The following is a 24,724-nucleotide window of genomic DNA, read 5'->3' as shown; positions in this document are numbered from 1 at the left end:
AAAAGTGCCTGGTGGTACCAGCATCCCCCTGGCTGCTGCTGCCAGCTCTGGAGCCTGGCAATGTTCTTGCTTTGCAGAGAAACCTCTTGCTCCTGCCTGTGCCAGCGTTTGAGAGAGTGAACAACTGTGAGCAAATAATGCTGTGGCTCTCATCTGGTCTGTTTGCAGAGCAGGATGCCAGGCTTCTGAAAAAGACATTTTCATCATCTCTGCTGAGGACTGACATACTCAAAGTCATGAGCTTCTGCAGAAACTTCCTACAGAAGAATTCCTTTTGCTGTGTTTGTTCTTCGTGGGCTGAATCTGATTCTCCCCTGGCTGCCAAAAAGCAGGAATAGCAGCTTGAAATACTGGAACCAAAGAAGAGCAAACTTTGAGGAGGTACATAATGGTTTAATTGTCCTGGCTCACATATATAACACAGGCTTCCCTGGGGGAGTGTTTTTTCCTTGTTAACTCATTTATAAGATAGCTGAGGCTACAGGTGTTCAGCTTTAATAAGGCATTAGTGAACAATTATCTAAGCCACTAAAAATAAAACTGGAGTCTTTGCATGGAGGAAATCAACCCTGAGTGAAAAAATAATTAACAGCCAAGCTGCACAATCACAGAAGGGTAAGATTTTTAGAAACTAGAATTGTTGGATGATATCTTTAATGCATGTAGAGAGGATGTTGTTGGAAGAAGAACAGAAGATGATGTATTTTTATGCACAAACATGAAAAGACACCAATAACATATAAAAGAATAACTGGTGCTAACACTACTGATAAAATAATTTTCTGTTTGAATTAAAGTGTGCTGTAAAATATTGTTTTAAAATAGTGAAGAGCCAGATTTCCACGAACATGCAATGCTGTATTCCCTTGATTTATGAAATCTCATTTCAATTGCAAACCAGTGGCTCCTCTGTGTTTGTGCCTGTGTGCTGTGGAATGCTGCAGACAGCTCCAATAGCAGAGAAAGAGGAAATTAGATGTATTAAACCTGAAGAATCAGTGACATTCAAATAACAGCTTTGCTCTTGTATTTCTCGTTTGTTAGGAGGTCCTAATAAAAATTCTAATGTGTCTTAGCCTTGGAAACAATGATCTGTTCTATTACTTTTGACAGAACAAATTTAGGACAGAGGTTCTGACACTTTCTTAATTATAAGAAGATATCTGAAGTGCCTGGCTCCCATTTGTCTTCATCTGAATTTACCTTTATACTCTCCACAATGAGAAATAGTGAATTGGACTGATGCTCCTCTCTCCCATGAAATCCTTTTCAGGATTTGTTCTGTAATGATGTGAAGTTGAGGCACAGGGGGGTGGGAACTCCAGCAGTTTGGTGTTTCTTACTCATTCCCAAAAACAGAGAAAATGATTCTCGTGTGTGATCTCTGAGCACTGCTGATGTTTGACTGAATGTGTGTCTGTTCTTAAAATACATTCCAATTATGGTCCAGGCCTTGCTGTCATTAACTGCAGTAAACTCTGATAAATTTTGATGGCTCATTGTGGATTTCAGCATTGCCAAGTGTTTCAATGCAGGTATTATTCAATCCCTCTCTCTGTGTTTGTGTACATGGAAGCAGATGTATAAATATAATTTACATGTGTTTCTAGACAAGCAGAACTTTCTGTTTTTTCAGGAGATGAATCTCCCCCTTGTTAACACTAGAGACTGTGTGGTAGTAAAACTTTTTTTCTTTTTTAAAAAAGTCCTTCAGGCTGGAATTGGGCCACTTTTCCCACATTCTCTTACAAGGACTGTCAAACATAAATATTTGGTGGCTGTACTCGTCTCTTTTTGATAGAGTAGGAATAACTTTTTTTTCTTGAAAGCTGGTTGTGGTTTTTGTTCTTGCTGGTTAATGTCTTAGCTTAGCAAGCTAAACTTTCAGAATGCAAAAAGTACTATTTTAGGACATTCTTTGAAATTCTCATATCCAATGCTATTTCTAGATATGCAGTTTTATTACAGATGCATTTATACATTTTTATTTATTTCTCTGTACTCTCCTGAAAGCTCATTAAATGTTTATAAATCTTTAGGGTTATTGGTAGCTCGGTATCAGGACCTGTAAGCCAAACTGAGACAAGCCAAGCACCGTGAGAGAAATGTGAGAAGCTGAGGGAGCACAAGCATTTTTAAAAGACATCTCTGGGTTGGAAGGAACATCTAGAACAATGGCACTGGGAACAGGAAAGCAATCTGGCACTCTGTCATGGTCCCCTCCTCTTCTGTAAAGCCTGGGATTCTGTGGAATTGAATTTTCTGTTCTGAGGTTTTTATTTGTTTCCTCATTAGTGAAAACTTCAGCTGTTTGTGCTGCAGTGGAGAAGGGTCTGAGACCCATTCTCCCATTGAGAACCTGAAGTTATAATTGTGTCTGGCCACTTTATACCTGAATATATTTTTGCCATGCAGTGTTAATGCTTTAGAATATATTCCTTTCTGGGTGTCCTTTCGTTTTCATTAGGTTTCTCTCTATTAAATTATTTAAATGATAAAGTTTGTATTAAGTATTTGCACTTGTGGTGGCTATAGCAACAATTCTGGACATTTTTGAATTTCCTGTGTGTTTCTGCTTACTGCAATTAGACCTTGCTGCAGCTAATGAAACATATGTGATTTGTTTGTTTATGCCTGAGGACTGCATTTGCTACTGAATAATGCAAAAACACATGCAAGGAGCAGGGTAGTGGATGGAATTGGCAATGTGCACAGAGGAGATGTGAGCAGGGTCCACTGGAAGAGCTGTTAAAGCTCTGGCTCTGCCTGCTCAGCCCAAGTGGAGACATGCTTGTTACATCATATGGATTCTTTACCTTAAACAGAGTTAAAAACAGCTGGAAGAGTCCAGATGTTGATGTCCTATTTGGTGGGACACAAATTTTTGCTGTGCTGGCAGAGTCTGGGCAGGCTCATCTCTCCATCCCTCTAGAAAAGACAGCAAAGGAACCTCCATGTTCTAACTTCAGCTGTGTTCATGTTTGAAACCAGGCCTAGGACGTAAATATTTTGCTAAAATTTATTCTGTGATATGAAAAGGCAGCTTCTTGTTTAGGAAGAGGCCAATATAATTCTACCCAAGGTTAGTTATTTGATTTTTTTCATGGCACACCTAATCATTACTGGTCATAGAATCATAGAATGGTTTGGGTTGGAGGGGACCCTAAAAATCACCTTGTCCCACCCACTACCATAGGCAGGGACTCTTTCCACTAGTCCAAACCCCATCCAGCCTGGTCCTGAACATTTCCAGGGCTGCAGCATCCACAGCTTCTCTGGGCAGCCTGTTCTGGTGCCTCCCCACCCTCACAGTCCTAGCCTGGTCCACCCAGAAAAGTATTAATTTAATCTTATTTTCAAAACAATGTATCTTTTCAAGCAGAACAGATGAGACAGAGGGAAATCCAGTTTGTTTAATTATAAGGTATCAACCTGCTGCAGACTTGTGTTAGTGGATTAGATTGTCTCCCCGAAATAACTTCAGTGGAATTACATCACCAGTGAACGTGGTCCAGCTCATCCTGTAATTCTATTTTGATGTGCACCAGTAGGGAAGAATGGAGTCATACCCATCTCACATGAAAAATCCAGCCTTTGATGTTTCTCTGGGAAGCTGCTGTGATTTTTACAGCAGCAGAGAGGGCCCAGAAGTTGCATTTTCTTTATGCACAGCACCTGCTTCTGCCTGGCATCCGCAGCGCTGTGCAGTGTCAGTGGCACTGTGCTCATAAACTGTGACAGGCTCGGGGTGTCATCCCTGCCCAGCAGCCAGGCTGCAGCCCTGCTGCCCACCCTGTGCAGTCAGTGCCACCCAAACTCTGCCCTGAGTGTGTCCCTGAGGTGTTTGGGCTGTCCCTGCTGCTCCCTGAGCTTTCAATGGGCACGGAGGCAGCTCAGAGCTGTGCTTATCCCACACCTGCACTGAGTGCCCAAACCAGAACAGCAAAGCTCCTGGGGTGGTGCTCAATCCTTCACTGGGAGTTTATTTGAGCTGGCCACCAGGCCAGGCAGGTGTCCTCTGTGGGGATGGTTTTGTTCAGGCAGAAATCCACTCCAGTCTCTGTGTCTGGTTGTGGGGGCACTTCAGGCTGTTAAACCCAAGTTTCTGAGACCTTCTCCTAAACCAAAAGATGTTTACTCTTTTGTAGCTGGGGCTGGTTTGTGCTGTGTTATTTTAGGGGTCAGGCAAGCCTCTGCTCACATGCCTTGTCTCCCTTTCTGGCTGATTTCCCTCTCTGTGCTTTGCCTGAGGCTCTCCTCCCTCAGGTGAATGTCAGACATGGAGGGTGCTTTGAATTCCTGTGTTTGCAAGGCTCAGATCAGAGTCCTCACCGACTGTGACGTGGAAGGCAGTGACTTTCTAGCCTGGATCAAGACAGCTCTCATATTAAAGCTTGGAGCTTTAATTATTTCAGTCATATTGAAGTGGTTAAGAAGACGTAGCCTGAAGTTTTCTATGCATCTGTGGGCAAATGTTTGCAGAATCCAACTCTAATCTCACAAATCAGTTTTGAGGCAAGGCTTGGGAGGAGGGCAGGGTTTTACAGATGGGAAAAAAGAGCAGGTTTTTGAGGAAACTGAAGATTAATAGAAACCATCTGTAGGCCTCCAAGTGATTCAGTGGGGTCTAGACAGTTGCCCTTTCTTGGTGTTCCAGAGCCGTGTGTGACAATGACAGGAACCATCTGTGAGCCACAAATAAACCTCCCTGCCTCCTGGCTTCCCTGCTTAAACTTTAATCAGTCTGCTCCAGCTGAAAGAAGATGAATATTTGGGAGTGAAAATGTCACACAAACAGGGCAGCAGCACCTTGTACCACGAGGTGTGCTGGGGAACTCAAACACAGGGTGTGGATTCATTCCTTAGTGAAACTGGGTGACAGTGGGAGCTCCAAAATATCCCCTGTGTAATGGGGGTAGATCTCAGTACTAATTCAAAATATCCCCTGTGTAATGGGGGTAGATCTCAGTACTAATTCAAAATATCCCCTGTGTAATGGGGGTAGATCTCAGTACTAATTCAAAATATCCCCTTGTGTTATGGTGGGTGTATCTGAGTATTAATTCACAATATCCCCTTGTGTAATGGTGGGTAGATCTCAGTATTAATTCACAATATCCTCTTGTGATGTGGTGGGTAGATCTCAGTAATAATTCCAAATATCCCCTTGTGTAATGGTGGGTAGATCTCAGTATTAATTCACAATATCCTCTTGTGATGTGGTGGGTAGATCTCAGCACTAAATCAAAATATCCCCTTGTGATATGGTGGGCATATCTCAGTATTAATTCCAAATATCCCCTTGTGATATGGTGGGCATATCTCAGTATTAATTCCAAATATCCCCTTGTGATATGGTGGCTAGATCTCAGTACTCATTCCAAATATCCCCTTGTAATATGGTGGGCATATCTCAGTATTAATTCAAAATATCCCCTTGTGTAATGGTGGGCAGATTTCAGTATTAATTCTTCCATGTCCAAACCTCCCTCTGAATTCTGTTTTTCTTTACTTCATACATTCCCTGTTGGGTTTTGTTTGGTTGGTTGTTTTGCTGGTGGTTTTTTTGTTTTAAACTGGATTTATTTCCTTTTATCACCTTCCTGTCTGTTTTTCTAACCTGAGTTCCTCTGCATACTGTTCTTGCTTTTAGGCAATTGGACATGTTTCTCAATGCTTTCCCTACTTGCCTCTTTATCACATGTCAACTTTGAAGGAAAAAAAAGAAAACCTTTAGTGCCTGTTGAAAAAAAATTTCAAGAACTGTTTCAATTCAGAAAGTCAGATTTACCAGGAACTTCGATTCCATTTCCAAGATTGATATCAATGTAAAAAAATCAATTTTCACTATTTAATTTTTATGGATTTTGAAGGTAACATTTGAGAAAGACTGTAGGTTTGAAAATTCCATGTGAAGAATCAAAAAAAGAAAAAAAAAAACAGCAAGAAAAATCATAAATTATTAGTTAAAAACGAGGGGGGAGAGAAGAAAGAACAGGAAAAATGCTCTTTTGCCTATCAGGTAGATCTGGTATCGAGTTCACAGTCTTTATACATATATGTGTGTGTGTACGTATATTTATATTTATATTTATATTTATATTTATATTTATTATATTTATATTTATATTTATATTTATATTTATATTTATATTTATATTTATATTTATATTTATATGTCTTGTCTTTCAGTTTCTCATGATGACAAATTCTGGTCTTCAGCACCTTCCCCACAGAAGTCCCAGGATTTTATCCTGAAGTGCTGCTTTTGCAGAGACTTTCTGGCCTGGTTTGTACATGCCAGGATCCTCACATGCTCAGGGGAGGTGAGTGATGTTTTCCTGTGCCTGAAGAGTATTAGGATGAAATAATATCTCTTCCTTGGGTATTTCCATGCTATTACAATCATGGAACCTTGCTGCCACCACCTTTTGTAAGAGTGGTAAAGAAAAGTCAGATCTATGTAAGGGGGAGAAGGTTCTTAATACTGCCATGAAATTTTAGGTGCATGAAATGGAATTACTCCATATTCGGGGGGGGAAATAATTATTTGAAAAGCCTGTGTATTTTGTTTTGGGGATTTTTTTTTTTGTTCTAAACATACTGCATTAGTGGTGGATGCCATCAGGAAAAATTGTTCCCTTAATTAGCATCAGATTTTGTTATCCTGCCAGGACTACCACTTTGTCAGTTGGTAAATAAATATTTGACTTGAATGTAATAAGTGGCTTCAGCATTTACACATTGTATAGCTGTCATAATATTGGGAAATGAGATTTTTCCTGGGCCAGTGCAAGCATTAAGGTTCAATCCGTCACAAAGCTTAGGTAGGTCCTGACATGCTTTTAAAGATTGATACTGTAACAGTGCATTTAGCAATGGTAATAAACTGACTAAATATTATATTGCACCGTGGTGTGCATTTCCAAGGAGCTCTGAGATGTTCAGTCACTGTGTGAAGAAAATGCACACAGATAGCAGGACGTGAGACCCCTGAATTGGTCTCACTTTTAAAGCAAATTATGTGCTGTATTAACAAATGGCAATCTGAACTGGGGCAGAGTGGAATAATTCAGCCACAGCAAATGCTCTGAGTGCTGAGCTGTCTCCTGTGTGCCACTGCAACTTTTGTCAGTGGTTTACAGAGCAGAGAGACTTTCTGCTCACTGGGCTTGGGGACATCTTCCCATTTTATAATGATTTAAAACTGATTCAGCTTTTCACAGCAAAGAATTTTGGAATTCAATTAAGTGGAAACAAGAGCAAAATATTTTCCCATATATTTAAATATGTATATGTGTGTGTATGTATAAATATATCTACGTGTGTGTATGTGTTTTTGTCAGTCATTGCTGAGATTTGGAGCTCAGCACACCCCAAGACAAACCCCTGCAGTGGCTGAGAGCCCCTGGTCCTGCCCTGGCACTGCTGTCCCTGTGCTCTGGCATTTGCTCCTTAGGGCTGCAGCATTCCTGCAGGAATTTGCTCTCAGCTGCATCAGGGATGTGCTGTGGTTCCTTTTACAGCCCAACACTCTGGGTCACAGCAAGGCCTGACAGTGCCATCCAAGGGGGATGTAGCCTGTGGAGGGAGACAGAAATGGAACCCAAGTTTTGGAGCCAGGGCTGTTCCCTCTGGTGGGGAGCTCTGGCCTCACCTAAAGCAGAATTCTGGCACGGCCTCAGGTGGATTTTCCCCCTTCTGCAGTGTTGTACAGGACTGTGAAGTGTGTGCCCTCACTAAACATGTCAGGGGTTTTCCTAACAACCAATACCAACTTCTGGGAAATCATCTTTTGGATTTCTTGAAAGTCTGTGTGTCAGTAACTGAGCTTATTAATCAAATATATGTTTTAAAACACTTAGGTAAGTGAACAGTGCTGCTGAAATAAATTTTAAGTAAATCTGTCAATTCAGAGCGAAGAAAAATGTCCAAGAACTGCAGAAGATGATTTTCCCTTTGAACTCTGAAAGGGCTTTTATCATAATATGGAAAACATTTTTTTCTCAGAGCCAATGTGCTTCATTTCTTTGGATTGTTTGTCTGTACTGTCCATATCCTCCTTTCTCCTGATGAAATTTCCAGAAAGTTATGCATATTCTTATTAAATGTGTGATCAGACCCCAATACTTATTTCAGGTAATGGAAAAAGTAGCTGGAAATTGGATTTCTGTATTTTGCAAAACACACAGAAAATAAATTATCTTCTAACTTACTCTAATCTTTGAGCACCAACCTTTATATTATTTACAGTTCAGAAATGTTCCAAAAAATCTCATTTAGTGAGTGAAATTATTTCTGAGAGGTTTATTGTCAGTCACCTTGCTGCTTGCTTGGGCAGTTCATGTCAGCTTCATTTTACATCTGTAGAAGCTGCAAAACCAAAACTGATTTTCTCAAAAGACTTTTTCTAAAAGTTTGCATTTTCTGTTAACTATAACAATCAGGTAAGTTCTATTAATAAAAAAAAAAAAAAAAGAACTTTTTGAACATATTTGACTCTGTCCATTTCCCCAGGAGACATTAAATTATTGGAATTGTGAGAAGTCTGTAGGTGTCTGGTGCCTGATGCTGCTGAGAAGCCTGGCTCTGCCTGGTGAGGTGTCAAGAAAAGTCCAGACCACCACAATTTACTTTAAAATAAAATACAATTTTATCTTTATATCAGTGCCTTTTGGGGTTGGGGTTTTTTTAGGTTCATTTTTTTTTGATGATGATGAAAAACTTCAACTACAAAAGATCAGCTCTAGAGCTATTCACCTTGGACATATGACTAAGTAATATTTCCTCAGCTGTCTTTGAAGAGAACTAATTGTAAGCAAATCAGTATTTTTGTGTGGTTTAATAAAAGGCAATAACCTGATCTGGACTTTGATCAGGAGTGGCTGAGGAGGGCCTTTGGAAACTTCTCGTGTGCAGTGAGATGGGGAGAGTGGGGCTGTTTGTTCTTACAGCCAGAATGAGCACAAAGGGGCACAGTAAAAGGAACCACAGTGAATAATTGTGTGCCTAGGTAGATTAGTTTATTTGTTTAGGGCTTCATTCACTTTTTCTAACAAAATAAGACAGCCAATCCATTTGAAGTTGGTGAATGAAAGTAATTTTCTTTCCCATTCCCAATTAACGCACTGAATTCACTTCTGTGAATGAAGAAATAAATGGGGACAGTTTCTTAGGATCCAAGGAGTGACCCAGGGCACTGCTAATATCTGCATCTCCACCCTCTGCAGGATGATTAATCCTATTGCAGAAAAGGATTTTGCAGGAAATGTATTTTCTCAGGACTCAAGCAAAGGAAAGTGCAGGGATGTTTCTGTCGTGATTCAGTTTTTACCTGACCTGACAGCAGTCCCAGGCCCTGAGATCTGCTCTGGTGCTTTTGAAACCAGCTGAACATCTCCCCAGGCTGGCTGGAGGGGTGTGGAAATGGAGGAATTGAGGTGGGAACAGCCTGAGCCCTGGGAGCTCTGCCTGGGGACAGCTGTTGGAGCCTGGTCCTGCAAATCCAGGTGGGTCAGGGTGGCCCTGCTGGGGCTGGGCTTGCTGCAGCTGCATTGCCAAGAACAGGAACAAATCACCCAACACCCCTGGCTGGCACTGCAGATAAAGGTAATATGTCCATTTCCATGGGATCTGGTGGTTTCAAATGTAACTTGTGCCATGTGGTCTAAAAGCAGCTGTTTGGTACCTCAGTGATGCATTGGTCTCTTTTTTTTTCTATCTGGTAAGAAATCCTTTGTTTTATTTTACTCCCCTTCTTTTAAGTAACATTTTAAAACTTTATTTTTCACTATAAAATCTTCAAAAAATGGATATGTTTTCTTCAGAAAATGTAGTTCAGTTATGTCCCTTTGTTGTGCTACACTGTTTATCCAAGAAATTCAGTAATAGGGATTGAAATTGCTGGAGATGAAGTTGGAGACAAGAAAAGAAGAGCTCTGAGCAGCCTAAGAGTCAGATGAGAATAGGACATAATAAACTAGAAAAACTAGAGTGAGGAATAAGGAAATAAAAAGGGAATTAGAGGAGTGAGTCGTGATTGCAGACAGCAGTGAAGAAGATGGAGAAGCAAACAAGGGGCAGTCAAACACCCTGACATGGGTAAAGAAGGCATTTAACAGCCTTTGGCTGGCAAATATTTGCTGGGGTGTTAAGGAGCCCAGCAGGCAGAATGTGAAACAAATCTGAGCTCCCCCAACATCCTGTGGCCATAGGGAAGGAGAGCCAAAGGGAAAGGGTCAGTGCTGGATCCCAGTCATTCTTCTGCCAGCAGGTTAATCACAGGCTCTTCCTTTATTCACTTTTCCTCCTTTTCTGCTGTGAATGGCTACCAGAAGTGTTTTATACTCTGTGTGGTTCTAGAAAGGACTGCAGGAGCCCTTTCTGTTTATTTTGCTGATTGCACCCAGTGTATCTTAGTGTGGCAGCACTCTCCTCCTGTCAGTGGTTGTTGTGAGCAATTATACAGCCAATAATTAATTGCTCTCTTTATTCTGCTCTTTAATTAATAGGTTGCTCTGATAAGATAGTTTCCTGGATTTTTTCCTTGATATCAACAGTGACTGAGTCCTAAATAGCATCTGTAATGAGGAGGCTTAACCACACCAGGCTCCCTCTCTGCTTCCCAAGCTGAGCTCTTTTTTCCCTCCCTGTGCACTTGTATAGGTGGTGAATTATTCTTCATGTTAATGCAGAAGGTTGATTGAGCTTGAGATAGTCATAATATTTATCAAGATGATGCTAAATGCAGTGGAAACAAATGCAGGAATCTCTCAGGAGACCAGACTGTGTCAGGTGCAGGATCACCACTGAATCATCTCCCCTATGCACTTATTTATCTTTCCCTTTATTCTCTTGGTTAAAACAGAAAATAAAAGTGATGAATGCTTTAAGTGTTGTTGAATACAAACTCTCTGCAATGTAGATCACTTTGGTGACAAAGGAGAGGGAAATTGCTGTTTGGTACTGGCAGGCAGTGGAGCCTAAATGTGCATGGCAAAAGTTAAACTGAGCTGCTGAGCTAAGCTTAAGCAAACTCTAAAGAACCAAGCTCATGGTTGCATTTTAAAGCATAGAGATTAGGCATCCTGTAAAGAGAGGAAATGAAATTATTGGGTCTGAAGAGCAGCCAGCAGTATTGTGCAACATGTTAGAAAGGAGGTGAGGAAATTTTTCATTGGGGATGGGAAAACTCTCTGTATACTGAATATTGAACTGTACAGGAGAGAACAAAACAAACAACAGGGTCAAGGCCACACTGTCCTGTACTTGGTGTTATTCTATATGTAGCAAGGGGTGTGAAAAAAGGGATTTTCATCTGTGTTTGGAAGATTCCCTGCATGGAACAGGAAAAAGACACAAAATTGCAATGTGTGAAAGTGCCCTATGCACCTGGATGAGCTCACCCCCAGAGAGATCTGTATTAATGGGACTTTTCCTCAAATACAGTGTTAAAAATCAAGGAAACAAATCTCGTGGTCTGACTGCTGCTTCAGCTACTTAAATCCCAAAATTGCCCACCTCCACTGCCAGCAGTAAAGTTCCCTTGATCTCCAAATTGTCATCCCTAAATTTTACCATGTCAGAAGCTGTGTGAGCCTCAGACTTAAACCTCCAGGTCCTTTGTCACTAATACAGATTAAAGTAGCAAAATAGCAAATATATTGAGGAGATGTTAGCAAAAAACAACAAAGAAGAAGGAAAAAAACCCCACAAATGCCCACTATTCTTGTCATAATTTAAAAAGCCAACAAAGCTTAAAGGCAATTAAAATAGTTTTGATAGCACTGACAGGTGGGTTGGACTGTCCTGGAATTTGGAGATCATCTGAATGAAAGCAGAAAGCCATTTGTAAACTGCTGAAGTGTTTTCATTCACTTTTCTTTAGAATGCTCTCCATTCCTGTTCTTCTAATCCACCACAGAGCAGCAGCTCTGGTTTAGGGCAATGATTAGGGAGAGTTGATTGTGTTTGCAATAATTGTGCCCAATGTCTGTGGTTATTAATGCAGCTTTCACATCTCACTGTGCTCTGAGAATGGGCACCTCAGTGTCACCCCAGCAAAGATCTCTGATGGGCTGAGGCTCTGCCATTTGTTTGGTAAATCCAAGTTTGTTAAATTAAAGTTTGCATTTCAGCCCAGAGGTGGTTGGCACAGGGTGACACTGAAGCCCAATTACTGTTGGAGTTCCTGTTGTGATGTTTAGTTCCTTAGCCTGTGAGGGAATTAAAAGAAAAAAAAGAAATAATTAGTTTTGTAGTGTCATAGTCCATTTCTTAGCTTGAGAGGTCAGAAACAAGAAAACAAAAATTAGTAGGGAGAGACAGTAAATTAGGGAGAAGACATTGCTGACATAAAGCTGGGCATGGAGTAAGAGCTTCTGGATTTCTGTGCTAAACATTGGTGCCACAGCTACGAGGAGTTGGGTTTTCATTTTATCTTCTGTCATTAAATTAAACGAGTTTCTTTCCAGCTTAAAAAAGATGAATAATGACATAACCCAGCATTGTTGTTCCACCAGTCCTCTTGCACTGTAAATGCTCAGGCACATCAGTTACTGTAACTTGCTGGCCAAAAATCTGTATTGCTGCTTGCCAGAGTTCCTTGGTTTATGATTTTCAAGCACATTTGTCAGGCATCTTTTATTGAAGTGTCTGCAGCTTAATGAGGAGGTTGTAATCACTGTCCTGTTGTATGCAGAATTCTGAGGTGAATTTGTCTTGCCTCTCCCAGGACAAAGCAGAACCCAGTTTTACTGAAAGCTTTCACCACTAAACTTTCCACAAGAAACATTGTTCTCACCAGAATTTGTCTGTCTTCCAGGTGAGGTGATACACATGGAAATTGATAACATTTTGTGTTGTTAATATGGACATATCAGTCTCTCTTTCCATGTCTGTCAGGGAGAATGTCTGGATTTCTTTCTTCCTGAAGCCTGCACTACTTTTATCTAATTAATTTCATTTACAGGAATGTGTTGCATGGAGAATGTCACTGCTACTAACAGCTCCTTCATAAATACAAAATGAATATTTCTTTTCTTCTTCTGGAAGCAGTGGCTTATATCTTTGTTTTCCAAGATTAATAAGCAGAGATTCTAGGAGGAGTGCTGATGAAGGAGAAGCTTTATTGTTTGTGGTTGAGAAGGGATTTTTAGAGTTCTGCTGTGCCACGGGGAAAATAATTCACTTCATCCTGGGCTGCTGTAGTGTCTGAAGGTCGAGGTTTTGGAGAGCCAAAGGCAGAGGGTGACAAACACCAAAGCACAGAGGTGTAGGGGAGATGCTGGTGACCTTTCAAACCAACATCCAGGGCTCAGGCTCTTTGTTTTTCCTTTGTTTTAACAGAGCAGGATCTGTTTCACACTTTTTCTTTTGGATGATTCTTGTTCTGGTTTTATTAGAATTTATTTTAGAATTTATTGGAATTTATTTTGGATTTATTATAATTTTTTATTCGTTTTTATTAGAATTTTTGGGTTTGTTAGAATTTAAGGGAAAACTAGAAGTTGTGTGTGCTGCAGGTTTTATTGTGTGGGCCAGTGACCCCCTCCAGCTCTGAGAAAACCAGCACCAGGATATTGCAGAGTGTCTGAGTGTCTCTCTGTGCTGGCATTTGCTGAGCTCCCACCTGAGGCTCCTGTGGCTAAAATGCAGTCGTGCATTCAGTCCCTGTGCAGCTCTGAGTGCCAGGGTCAGCTCAGCCCCCCTGCCTGGGGCCACCTCCCTGCCCCCAGGGCACCGTGAGCCCTGCTGGCTGTCACCTGGGTCACTGCACTCCTTCCAGCAGCTTGGAGTGACTTTGCATAAATATTCTCTGTCAGGTACTTGGCTTTGTCTTGATTAGGTGGAATTAATATTTGTACCCGTGCTCTCCCCTGAGGACACTTTCTTCTTCTCAGAGAAAAGTCACTGTCTGTCTCCAAGGGTTTGCAGTCCCTGTTAGTCTTGGGATGTTTCCTTGCTACCATATTGTTTTTTTCCCAGGAAAGCACACTGGGGACTCTTTGAACTCATGAGAAAACTCAGGTAAATCAAATTAATTGTTCAAAATCATGCAGGATGCTGTCATAAGGCGAATCTTCAGGATTTCTGATTTTCACCCTAATGCTCAGAGTTGGTAGACCTTTATTAGTCCCTTAAATGCATTTTAAGCAAACCTCTTTTTCCTCATATTTCTAAAATACCCTTCACTGCATGTAGGATTTTGTGGGATTCTGCAAGGATGTCCAGTGCAGGAACATCTTCTGTACCAAGATGACAAAAGATACTCTTTCCTGGCTAACACTTAAGGTCATTTGTACATTTGTTCTGTCCCAGTTGAAACTAAAATCCTTTTCCTCATACCACTCTTCTCTCCAGCATCTGTCTTTCCTGGCTGCAATCCTTCTGCATTCTAATTGGGCTTCCAAAGGCTTGGCTCAGGGTGGAACCATAGCCAATTTATCATTCCCTTAATCTCCCTCCGGGACATTCACTGGAAGAACAGTACCTGAATATTTCCCCTTTATCTACAATTTCCAGTCTATATCAAACATGAAATCTTGACAGATGGAGTCCAATCTGTCACAGCGAGTCAGTGTGTTTTTCTTCTGATTGAATGTATTTATTGCACAAAGAAAGATGGAAAAAATGCAAAGATGAATATTTAAAATTTGGGTTGTAGAAGGGTTGGGTGGGCTGGGCATTGCTTTTGGTTGGTGGTTTTTTATATCTTTTTTATTATTTTTTTTACAACTGAGAATCTGGATTGCGTTCGATGAGCGAGGAAACAAAATGAGACTTGTTTTTGTTGTCATGAGAGGCAGAACAGATCTGATCATAACAAAAACAGATGTAAAGCCATAACGCAGTCCCTCATGTTATCTACTCCACACTCTCAGGCTGACCAGCAGAGAATGCAAGGAAACATTTCTGCCTTCTGCCAGCACAGCCTCTGCCAGCAAATCAGTGCCTAAGACAGCTCCTGAAATACATTCTGCTGCAGGAAAGGGGGACAAAAAAATACCCTGCCAAAGTGCTGGGCCAATCAATCAAGTGTTAATGATGGATCATGAAACCCATTTGTTGACAAATAAAACCCTGTGTGCTCTGCCAGCAAAACCAACTGTGTCCCCCGTTTTCCAGTGACTGCCTGAAATATCGTGTGCAGAAGTGGAATTTATCGATGGCAGGGGCTGGTGCCACAGCCAGCCCATCCAACTGGGCTTGCAGGTGCATTGCAGCCTTAACTGCTGCTGGTGCTTGGCCCTGCAGAGGATGTGCCAGTGTTCCCCAGAGCAGGGAACAGCCCCAGTCTGACACAGCCTGCTGCCTTTAGACCCTGCAGCTGCTTTCGGCATGGCTGCAGCAGGAAAACCAAAGGAGAGGTTTCATTCTGGGACACAGCAGAGCTGAGCAAATGTGTTTGGAACCTCAGAGGTTCTGCAGTAGAGATCAGAGCTGGAATTCTCTCTGTGGCCATGCCTGCAATGGTTGGGAAGGTTTTGTGGGGTTAGCAAAGCAGCTCGCTGTCCGTGTGTGGGCACCTTTGGTTGCTCATGAATAGATCTTTTTATCAGCTCTTATCTGACAGGCCCAAGGAATAGCTGATTGTCCCAGGAACTCTGATCTTGAAGGAGATTGCCAGCGTAGGAAAAGGAGGATTTGACCAAATTATCCCTGAGGTTAAATCCAAGGATTCCCTGCCCTGGCATGCCAAAGCAGTAATGCTTCATTCAGAGAGGGTGAGGAAGGGAATTGTGAGAGAAACCTTGCTGCTATTGTTCATTTTTCCAACTCCTTTGACCCAGCCTACATGGAAGCAAAATTCTGGGCTCTTGAGGAACTTTAATGTTAAACTGTAAATAACCTAAGAAAAGGCAGAGTTACTATTGGTGGGTGATGACTGGATGTTCTGCACTGTGGCACCCTAAGACCTCTTTAAAATGACATTAATATCTTTGTTTTCTATCAGCTTCTCCTGATGATCTCTTTGTTTTCTGTTTGGTGCTGTGCTTTACCTAAAATGCATCATAGCATAAGCTCTGCCATTGCCTTCCTATTCAGAAGGGTGGTTGCAGTGAAGTGTTTCCTGACAGAGATATTTCTCAGGAGAATTTCTGAGCTCTCAGGGTTCCTTAAATCAGGTGAGAACTCTTTAAGTAATGAACTGGAATTTGCTGTAGTGCCCTTTTGCAAAAGAATCACAAAAGGCCCTTGTTCATAATACCTAATGTGAGGAGGACTGAAAGGGCAATCTTTTAGCCCTCAGTGCTATTTCAGATTTTTAATTCCCTTAGCAGAGGGCAGAAGTTACCTTCTAATGGAGGCCTTGGGTGCATGCTGTGATTTTGATGTTCATGTGCCAGATGATTTTTGGTCTGGCATTTGCAATTCCTGTTTTTGGAAAAGATGCACAACCTTTCTCCTCCCCCTCAGTTTCCCCTTGCCCCCTTCCTTATCTCGGAGAATATTTTGTTACTATCTATGATCCTATTTGGTTTTAAAGACATTAAGGAAATAAGGAACTTAAGCTAAAAATTCCAAGTTTTTCCAGAAGTGATAAGTAAATTTTCCAAGGTACTGTATGTCTTCCTCAGTCCAGAAAGTATTTGACTGATGGGTACTGGACAATCACAAAATCTTCTATTCATGCTTGCAGCAAGGCATGAGAATTTAATCTCAGGATTTGATTTATACAGCATGGTGTTGGGTGATTGATGTTCTATTCAGGCATAAAGGAAAATATTGATTATAATTAAATAGGAAGCCAGGAGCTACAGTTGGGAAGATGAAATCTCTGTCCCCCTTTCCCCAGGCAGATAGAAGTGGCTGCAAGAAGCCCCTGCTGGAGGTGTTGATGCTCACCACGCTGGGTCCTTCAAGATGCTGTTTGGTATGAAGGACACTCTGTAATTTTAAGAGTTCACTGACCAACTAACTTGCTTTTGGGGAAAAAAAAACCCAAAGACCACACTTTGTTGTGCATTCAAATGCTGCTCTGGGTTTTGGGCACACAAAGAGCATCATATGCTGCAGCAGTCTGTGCTCTGCCCAGCTCGGCCCCTCTCTCTGTCTCTCATAATCTCTTATGTTGGAGAAACAGCTCCCCAATCATTTAGAGGCTCATGAACACGATCCAGCAGCATCCCTCTGCCCAGCAGAGCAGGGCAGCAGCTCAGAAACGAGAGCCAAATAAAACAATAACTCACAGCAAATAAACAGGCAACTACAACAATCAGATCATGCTGCAGGAGCTGTTCCAACTACCCAGACACTTCATTAGGCATGGAATAACAAAGGAAAATAGACCAGAGTCATCTCATTTAACTCTCTTAGGCAAATTAGCTCTCTTGTTTCCCCCTCCCCAACTCCTGTTTATTCTTACTTTCTGCTTGAGGTGAAGAAATTCAGCTTAAGTCTGTAGAGAGAATGAGCAGTGTTTGAAGCCACAGGGCTGGGGCTGGGAGAGTTCTTGCATTCTGGTTTTTCTGTCCTTGCCATTCTTCATAATCTGTGGCATTTTAGTTATTTTCAAGATCAGGCTTTCTGTTCTTAGGGTATAATCTGTAAAATCTGCTTTACCCTTGTCCATGGCTGTAAGTCCATAGTAGAACTCTGTGGAAGGAATTGTCCTTCAGGATGTATCAGATGCTTTGTTCATCACCTAATACTGTTCTCAGTAAGATCTGCAGTGACACCTTATTGAGTGAACTTCTCATGTGTAGTTTTCTTTTTTCATCTGTGATGCTGTTTTGGGGCAGGCTCCCCTTTGCAGGGCTGTCTGGTGTCTGGAACTGGGTTGGTGCAGCTGGCCCCAGAGCAGCTCTGGGGTCTGTTCTCTCCTCCTCTTCTCTTTCTGGGAAATCACATTTTTATCCCTGCCAACTTCTCAGACAGAGGCCAATCAGCCTGTACAATTTCGAAGGTTTTGGTCTTTAAAAATCCCTCCTCACGTGCTAACAAAATACTAGACACAACCAAACTGTTTTTTATGAACTGGTTTTGGTTCTAACTGAGAACATAGGAGCTCACTGAGGGTCAAACCTGGCACTAACAAGTGCTTAGGTGTACCTAGCACAATGTACCCCAAAACCACCAAATGCTCAAAATCCAAAAACTGTGGGAAGAGAAATGTGTTTCAAGTCTCCTAAATGAAAAGAAATGATGAAAAGAAGATGTGGATTAATACTGCAGTGCAGATGCTTGTACCAGGACCAGTATGTGAAAAATCCTTTCCAGTCATTATTGAATAGAGGCATTGTCAATAACAGAAATCCCCCTCCTTCCAGGGTTTGGTTGGACAGGTATTTTGTGTGAAGGTGCTGCCTGTCCCTCCATCCTTCCACACCCACAGCCAGGTGTCAGTGACCTGGCCCCTGGCCCTGGTATTGCTGGGCTTTGTTCAGACACCCAGGTGGAAATGCAGCCTCTGATCAAAGCCTTTGGCAGAAATCTCCTGTTAGAAAAGCTGCTTTACACAAAATAGGAAAGGCTCGGGAGGAAAATCCCCTGGAAGATACATTCACATGCTTAAGTATTTTGTTTAATTGTCAGAGACCCAATTAATCACTGTCTGCATTGTTCCCAGCCTGACTTGTGTGTCCCACACTGGGCAGGACTGCCTGTGCTGGTTGCTTGGTCTTCAGCAGCTCCTCTGACCAGGTTCTCCTTATCTCTCTCCACAGACCATCAGTGCTCTGCAGTATAAAGAATGTTTTCTTCCCCCTGTGTCCAGCTGGATTCCTGACTGTCATCATTCATGGCAGGTAAGGCAATCTTGGAGTTTGTGAAGTGAGAGCCTCTCTTCTGGTTCAGAGATGAGCAATCCCTCACCTGTTTTATCTTTCCTGGTAAATCCACTGCCTTTTCCCTCCCTCCCTCTCTCAGGAGCTGCTGTGGCCTTTTGGGAGCCTTTGGCCTTTTTTGGGAGCCTTTTGTCTGCTGGTGTGTGCCAGGGATGGGCTGTCCCAGGAGCTGTCCCCACAGGGGCAGTGCTCAGAGCTGTGGGTGCTGCTGTTAAATTGGATTTTCCTGCATCTCCCTTCAGCAGCTAGATGTCTCTCTTTCCTCCCTTTTTAAGGGAAAACAGGAGGGTGCTGCTCTTGCCTTTGGAAAGGACTTGTTGCCCTCCATCATTTGGCCATTTTAGGGCGAATTGAGGGTCTGGATTTTGCTATAAATCTGTAACTCAGTGAGGATGGGGCTGGGATTTGCTTTTTCAGATCACTGATTGTTTCCCTCTGTTAATCTGCTGGGCCCTGAGGCTGACCTGTTGTTTTGCTTTCGTGTTCCTCTGCTTTGCAAGCAGGATTGTGATCGAGACACTCTCTGCCTGTGGCATTCTTCTTTTCATCTCAGCTCTTTCCACTTGGTGTTGCACTTTGCATTTTGGGATCTGTTTGAGCTCAGAGATGCTGTGATGCCAGAGCCAAAACCCTTGGTGGAAGAGATGGGTTTTGTGTGTGCTGTTCTGGAGAGCAGTTCCTCTTGCACTGTGTGTTCTGCAGGGCACTAAATGATGCTGGGTTTAGTGACCACAAGCAGAATGTTTGAAATCTGGGGAGACCCTGCCTTTTTTTCTTCTTCTTTTTTTTTTTTTTTTTGGGTGTTTTGTTAAAATTATTTTTCTACTTGTTAATGCATTTTCTTGCATTTCATGTGCTTTTTTTTTTTGTTTGTTTTTTCTTGTCCTCAGATTCCTCAGATGTTCTTTTGTTTTCATTCATTATACAGTGAAAATAAAATGGTTCCTCTCTTTCTCTAAGCTGTTAAATCTAAGGCTAAAACAGCTGCAGCTACTCCAGCCCAGACAGTCAATGTACACACATATATCTATACAACGTATTTAATATACAGCAAAAATATAAATTATATCTATATAATGCCATATTTTATCTGGTGCATTGATGTGTTTATTTTGTTGCATTTTATAATTGCATGTTGCATAAAGTATGGAATATGGAACATTGTTATAGATTTATTTATTTATATGTTTATATATTTTCATCTTTATGTTTTCATATTTATATGTTTATATATTTTCATATTTATTTTATATGTTTATATATTTTCACATTTAAATTATATGCTTATATATTTTCATATTTAAATTATATGTGCCATTATAATTTAGTTACATTATTGAGATGAATATATATATGTATAGTAATGTATATTTATATTTATATTTTAAGAATTTTATGGAGTGAAATATCAGTATAAGCGTATGGTGGTATTTTTCATCTTTGCAAAGGAAATTCCATCCATGTAATTAATCATTAAGCTTTTCTGAAAATTTCTGAGGATATTGTACTTCAAAAAAGAAAGAAGAACAGACACAGCATTCCTAGAGGTTGGAGTTCCTGGTTTGGCCCAGGAGCTCAGAGTTGTGACTCCCTTTTTTCCTGCTTGGAGATGTGGGTGTGGGCAGGTGGGTGCCATTTATTCTGGATAAAGTCACTTGTCCCACTTTTCTGGTCATTTTTGGAGGAAGTTTTTAGCCCTTCATTTTTGTTGGTTAGCAAATCCTGTTGGATTAGTCTAAATAAGAGTATTCTAAGCATGTTCCTCGTGCACAGGAGGAAGTTTGTGTGTGTTGGTAAGGAGGTACCAGAATTATCAAGGTTTGATTCATGGAGAGCACTGTCCCCTTCAGCTGGAGTGCTGGGAATACATTTCTGGGCTGGAATTTGGGCTCCCAGCACTGATGCTGTTGGCATGCTGGGCAGCCAACCTCTGCACCTCTGAAAATATCACCCCAGTCTCTTCTGCCTGCTCTGCTGCAACCTACAATAATAACCCATTAATCAAGTGTCACCCTGCCTAATACAGAGGAGCTCCTTTTTTATTGCCTTCATTTATAATAATTTAGTTTATACTTTACAATGTTATTGATTTTATGAAATGGCTCATTACATCTACACAAAGCTAAATCATTCAATTAGATGCTTTAAATTAAGTCATATAAATTTCTGACTAGATTTACTGTTGGATTGAATTGGAAATCAAGCCCTAAGAAATTATTTTTGAAATTGTTATTGGGAAGACATTCTTACTTGTGTTAGAGGCTAACAAAAGGATATGAATTACTCAGCAAGATTTTTTAATTATTAAACCCCAAATCCCCTTTTGTGAGCTGCTGGGTGGCATAAGCAGTGAGAAGTTTGCTTGAGTTCCTCTGCATGAACTGGGCTGGGGAAAAGCTCCATCAGAAGGGATTTTTGGGAGGTTCAGCCAAGTGAAAAACCCCAGTGTTCTGGAGGAAGGTCCATCAGCCAGCCCTTTTCACCATTAGAGAGACAGAAAAAACAGGGAACAAGGGCCAGTGGAAGGCCTTGGCTCCTCCTGCCTTCTGTGCTGTCCATGAAGAAAAGGTGAAAGCTTTTCACAATTTCAGCTGGAAGAAATCAGTAAAATGAAATGAAAACCTCTGCAAATATGAAAGCCATTCATGAACGAGCCCAGAGCTCTCAAACATGAAGGTATTCCAGCTTTTCTCCTGCCTGGTGATGCTGTGTGGAGGTTTTTGTAATATACGCAATTAAGAAAATTAAACATTTTTGGCTCTCTTAAAACTGAAGTGAGGGGGAATAGAGGCACAGCAGAGGGAAGTCTGCAATGCCTGGGTGGGTTTGGAGTGCTGATCATATCTCTGTGCTGACACAGTGCTTTTCAGCAAAGGAATTGTCACTTTAGCAGCAGAGATGAGAGCACATTTTAGTAACAAAATAAACCTCAATAACCAAAGCAATAATTATTTGTAATTTCAAAATTGTTTCCCTTTTATTCAAATTTGTCAAAGTTTTTTTTCCAAAGGGAATTCACTTTAAAAATGGGTTAAAAACCCTTTAATCATGGTTTGACTTGCTGCTCTTCCCTCAGCTTCTCCTTGTCAGAGATGACAGGCTTGCCAACTCCAATTTTTTTGAATAATTAAAAGACTCAAATGTATGGTTACCATCTGCTGGACAGTCAGGATTTGTAACTTAAAATACTCATAATTAGGTGCACTGAACTCTTCAAAGTATTCCAGAGGTTTTCTGTCTTTAGCAACAAAAGCAGTTAGAAGGGAATTAAGTTATTCTTCACAATAAATTATACTTTGAGTGAATGTGGAGTTTCTAGGGGATATTTTTTATTTCTTAATGCATCCTAATTGAATCTTTTTTCACTTAACCTTCATTTTTAATTGTTTCTACTGTTAGATATGTTTACTGAAGAATTGCTTCATTTCATTCTCTTAAATTATCAGGTTTTATGTTTGCTGCTCTGTGTGTATTCAGCATTGCCTAGATGCCCTAGAAAAAACATTTTCTTTCTTTTTTGTCTTTTTTTTGGTGAGTGTGTGTGTCTTGTATAATCCTTAGCAAGCCTTTCCCCTGTGTCACCTTAGAGGCAACTGTTGAATCTCTAATCACGTTTCTGAATTAAAGACAAGACACTTTGGTTTTTTTATTTTTTAATGATGATCAAGATTCCCCCCTTCAGTGCTTTTCTTCACAGTGTGATGTCCCATCAGCAGAGCCTGACCCATCCCTGCTGCCTGTGGTGCAGCTCTCCTCAGCCTGTCAGCTCAGGGCACACAAGACCTGAAACTTGAGACAAGTCTTGCAGACCTGTCCCCTGGTGGTGTCACATCAACTTTGGGACGTGTCCTTGCTAGGACAGAGCTGCTGGGCTGGGGGTCAGCAGGAGCTCTGGGGATGGGCTCTGCAGCTCCTCAGCCTTGGCTGAAATGAGCTGCACCCCATCTCCTCCCTGCTGCTGCTGCCTGCTGGTGAGTTTTTGGGGTGCCCTGACACTGGAAGGAAATGATGAATCTGACTCCATGTGCTCCCAGGGCTAATTTATTGTTTTATGGTCTATATTATATTAAAGAATACTAAACAAAACTTTACTAAAGAATACAGAAAGGATACTGACAGAAAGCTAAAAGATAATAATGAAAACTTTTGACTCCTTCCAGAGTCCAACACAGCTTGGCCCCAGTTGGCCAATAAATAAAAACAATTCACACGCTGGATAAACAATCTCCAACCACATTCCAAAGCAGCAAAACACAGGAGAGGCAAATGAGATGAGAATTGTTTTTCTTCTTCTCTGAGGCTTCTCAGCTTCCCAGGAGAGAAATACTGGGCAAAGAGGATTTTTCAGAAAATATGATGGTGACAGCCTGGGCATTGCCAGGGGCTCTGGGGACTCTGAAAGGATGCTCAGCTCTGCTGTGCCCAGGTGGGAACATCGTGGGAGACACAAAATGGGCTCACACTGGGTGGAAATGGCTGGGAAAGCAATCTCAGTGAGAGCTGTCAGCATCCCAGGCAGTGGAGAAAGGGAACTGGTTGAAGGGATTGGGGAGGGAAGGGAGAGGATCAGAGTCACCTGTTTGGGGGTGGTTGTCAGCAGCTCACTTCTGGTGCAGGTCTGGTGTCAGCAGCTCACTTCTGGGGCAGGTCTGGTGTCAGCAGCTCACTTCTGGGGCAGGTCTGGTGTCAGCAGCTCATTTCTGGTGCAGGTCTGGTGTCAGCAGCTCATTTCTGGGGCAGGGTCTGGTGTCAGCAGGTCCCTTCTGGTGCAGGTCTGGTGTCAGCAGCTCACTTCTGGGGCAGGTCTGGTGTCAGCAGCTCACTTCTGGTGCAGGTCTGGTGTCAGCAGGTCCCTTCTGGTGCAGGTCTGGTGTCAGCAGGTCCCTTCTGGTGCAGGTCTGGTGTCAGCAGCTCATTTCTGGGGCAGGGTCTGGTGTCAGCAGGTCCCTTCTGGTGCAGGTCTGGTGTCAGCAGCTCATTTCTGGGGCAGGGTCTGGTGTCAGCAGGTCCCTTCTGGTGCAGGTCTGGTGTCAGCAACTCATTTCTGGTGCAGGTCTGGTGTCAGCAGCTCACTTCTGGTGGAGGCTCCAGTTTATCTCCTCCCACCCTGCCCTGCAGGGAAAAGGACAAAGCTCTTTGGGTTATTTTGCAGATTTTCATGGCAGGTTTTTACTAGTTCAACCCCAAACTCTCTCTCTGACATAAATTAGAAATATCTCACGTTTCAGTGCCCACATTAGCTCACCTGGTTGAGCATGGGGCTGACAGCAGGGTTTGTGGGTTCCATCCTGCATGCAGCACTCCCTGCAGAGTGAGACTTGATCCCTGTGGGTCCCTTCCAGCTCAGAATACCCTGTGATCATGATCAATTGCTGCTCTGAATTAATCCTTGTCCTGCTAATATTTGTTGTTTTAGTGATTTAATCTGGATCTCCCAAGACCCATCTTGAGAGTCTTCACCAGCAAGACAGTTGGCAGCTTTTCCTCTCTGTTCCCACACTGAATTTGGAATTATTTATTCAAAAAGCAGTGATTGGAAACTGAGAAACTTTTACTCAGAATAACCTAGGATGTTTTGGGGAGTGTGACCAGCCAGGCAGTGGCAGAGGGCAGCCTCACGGAGATGGAAGCTTCCATCCCTTCCCTCCCAGAGCTCTCAGTGGTCTGAGAAATTTGCAGTGTGTGAAATCCTCCTTTTCCCCCTCCCTCCACATGCCCTTTCCTCTTTTATACAATTGAAAAGGAGGTTTCTGATGCTTGTAACATTTGCTTGTTTCTCAAAAAAAAACCCCAAAAAACCCCAGTTTTGAGTTGCTTGCTGAGAGGTAGAGAAGAATGAAAAACATTTATGTAGCAAATAAATCACATAGCAAATAAGTAGTTTTGGAACACTGCATTTCATTTGCCTGTGGGGCATTAATGCCAATCCTAGAGGA

The 24,724-nt window shown here is 41.9% G+C and overlaps 1 long non-coding RNA gene across 1 annotated transcript in view; it reads left to right on the top strand.

The window, feature by feature from the left end:
• Positions 1-274: 274 nt before the first annotated feature.
• Positions 275-24,724, top strand: part of LOC127059626 (uncharacterized) — a 46,108-nt gene continuing 21,658 nt past the window's right edge. Inside the window, exons 1-3 of the long non-coding RNA XR_007777635.1 lie at positions 275-381; positions 6,193-6,326; positions 18,669-18,749. This is a non-coding gene — a long non-coding RNA (uncharacterized LOC127059626). The remainder of the gene's footprint in view (positions 382-6,192; positions 6,327-18,668; positions 18,750-24,724) is intronic.

This window comes from Serinus canaria, chromosome 4A (genome assembly GCF_022539315.1).
Source record: "Serinus canaria isolate serCan28SL12 chromosome 4A, serCan2020, whole genome shotgun sequence".
In the NCBI taxonomy this organism is placed as follows: Eukaryota; Metazoa; Chordata; class Aves; order Passeriformes; family Fringillidae; genus Serinus; species Serinus canaria.
The sequence above is the reverse complement of the archived record's forward strand: the minus strand, read 5'-3'. Positions and strand labels throughout refer to the sequence as shown.